The sequence below is a fragment of the Crocodylus porosus genome, unplaced genomic scaffold (assembly GCF_001723895.1).
Source record: "Crocodylus porosus isolate Cpor-Errol unplaced genomic scaffold, CroPor_comp1, whole genome shotgun sequence".
Lineage (NCBI taxonomy): Eukaryota > Metazoa > Chordata > Crocodylia > Crocodylidae > Crocodylus > Crocodylus porosus.
In genome coordinates, this window is record NW_017728940.1 from 2,329,722 (window position 1) to 2,331,907 (window position 2,186).

At 61.2% G+C, this 2,186-nt stretch overlaps 1 long non-coding RNA gene across 1 annotated transcript; it reads left to right on the top strand.

Annotated features, from left to right (window-relative positions):
* The first annotated feature begins 6 nt into the window (after positions 1-6).
* Positions 7-2,031, top strand: LOC109318555. The gene is made up of 2 exons (XR_002103269.1): positions 7-291; positions 1,844-2,031. It is a non-coding gene; the product is annotated as an uncharacterized LOC109318555 (long non-coding RNA).
* Positions 2,032-2,186: the final 155 nt, after the last annotated feature.

The following is a 2,186-nucleotide window of genomic DNA, read 5'->3' on the forward strand; positions in this document are numbered from 1 at the left end:
GTTTGGGGGGCATGGTTGCTTTTCCCCCGTGAATCAATCGACTCTGAGAACTCAACCGAAGACCTTGCGGAGGCCGAGGAGGACTTGGCCCCGTCCCTCTGCCCGCGCCTTGGAGGTACCAGAGCCCTGCTGTCTCCGCTTCGCCATTTGTTTGAGGGGGATTTTTGTTGCTTGGGGGTTTTTTCCCTTCTTATTTTGGTTTTTGGTTTTTTTTTTTTTGGTTTTTTTTTGGAAAGCCCAAAAGTCATGGAACAGTCCCCCGGCGGATCTCGCCGACACGGCCGCTGCCCAGTAAGTCCCCGCGGTCTCTTCCTCCCCTTTCCCCAACCCTGTTTCTCCCCGCGCGGGCGCGTGGGACAGTGGCACAGAAGGTGGCAGTGCCTTGGGACCTCCTCGCCACAGCCTGGCACCCCGCGGGCCTGAGGCCGAGCCTTGTGAGCGTAGCTGGGGGAGAATCGATGCCGCGGGGAGCTAGAAGCCAGCGTGCTGCACAGACTCTGTTAGCGTGGCACGGAGCGTGGGTTCATTAGCTCTGCTAAGGCTGGGTGAATTAACCTGGGTGGTGCCTCTCCGAGGCCCCTGGTTGGGAGCCCCAGGGGATCCAGGCTGAGCAGCAGGCCCTGGGGGATTTCCATCCCCTCTGCTTGCGGGAGGTGCTGGCAGCGGTTCCCCGCAGCGTCGGACACGGCTCGGTGCTGGCGGCTGAGCTGCAAGGCCAGATCCTGCCTCGGGCAGCTCCCAGGGGCTGGATGGGGCAAGAGGAAGGCAAGGGCTTTGGCCGTAGGTCTGCCTCCGCTGCCCTCGGCATCGGCGTCAGGGGAGCGGCTCCTCATCTGAGCCAGAGCTGAGCCCCCTCTGGCTGCCCCGTGGGTGCCCGTTAGCTCCGTTTGGAGCTGGGTCGAGCTGTCGGAGGGGAGCTTTAGGGTCTGTGCAGGGCTGGGTCCAGTCTGTGTGTCCGTGGGCAGCGCTCCCGGTCCTGCCTTCCAGATCACAGCTCCCCCCCTTTCCGGACAGCTCCCCCCACCTCTAGCTTGTGCCCCTCCCCATCTAGCCAACCCCCAACCCCTGCTGCAGCCCTGGCCTTGGCTCTCTGCGGTGTGGCCAGCCTGGGCGGCACAGATAAAGCCCTGCAGCCATCTGCTAATCCTCCCACAGGGCCTAATTGATGGGGCCAGGTGTGTGCAGGCACCCAGCCCCCCCCGCTCCCTTCCCCAGCCCCCTGCCATGAAAGGGACCCCCATGCCCGGGAATCCCAGAGCCCAGGGGCACCAAAGGGCACGTCCTTTCTAATCAGGATGTGGTTAGTGCCATCAGGGCCCAGGTAATCAGGTGCTAATTGCGTGCCAGGTTTATTTCTCCCTGGCTTGTTGGGTTTCAGGAAGGGGCTCTCCTTTAACAATCAATCGATATTGAATTAGCATACCAGAACGGCCTTGTTAAGTGCTGTTTGAGGCTGGTGATCGGAAGTGGGGGGGGGGGAATTATATCTTTTTAACCCTTTCTCAGGCAGGCAAGGTGCTCGGAAGGGCTCCTGTAGGCCAGGGGGTAGTAGCCCAGAGGGACAGCTTTGCGGGGAGGAGGAGGGCACAGCCAGGGCAGTACGCCGGGCTTCCCAGCCGGGTTGGCTCCTGCCAACACCTCAAGGGGTGCAAAGACCTTGGCAAGACTTGTCCCTCGAGCGCCTTCGCACTAGGCACTGTACAAGAGCAGAACCCAAAGCGGGATTGGAGGGCACTGGCTCAGCCCCACAGGCCTCCGTGCCCGAGGTAGCGCCTGGCCCCTGGTGAGGTTGGCGGAGGGGGCGCATCTACAGTGCTAATTTCCTCTCGTTTCTCTCCTCCAGCTTTCACAAACAAAAGAGAAGACCCCCCACGCTGTCCCAGCCCGGCCACCACCGCAGGACGCTCTCGCGGCCCCCGGCTCCCTTTGGCAACCGGAATTTTTTGGCTAGGGGCTTGGGGAGAAGGAGGTCTTTCTCCCCGAACACCCAAGTCCAGACCCCGCAACGGCGAGAAGAGCGTGCACCTCGCCTCCCGCGCCTCCATCCGCCCTCCCACCCCGACCCCTCCTTCATCGGAAGCAGAGCTGCCCCGGGTCTTTCCTCCCTACGGAAGCAGAGGGACTCTGTTATTATTAATATTATTATTATTATTTTTCCTGCACAAAACCAGCAATTGTAAATACTT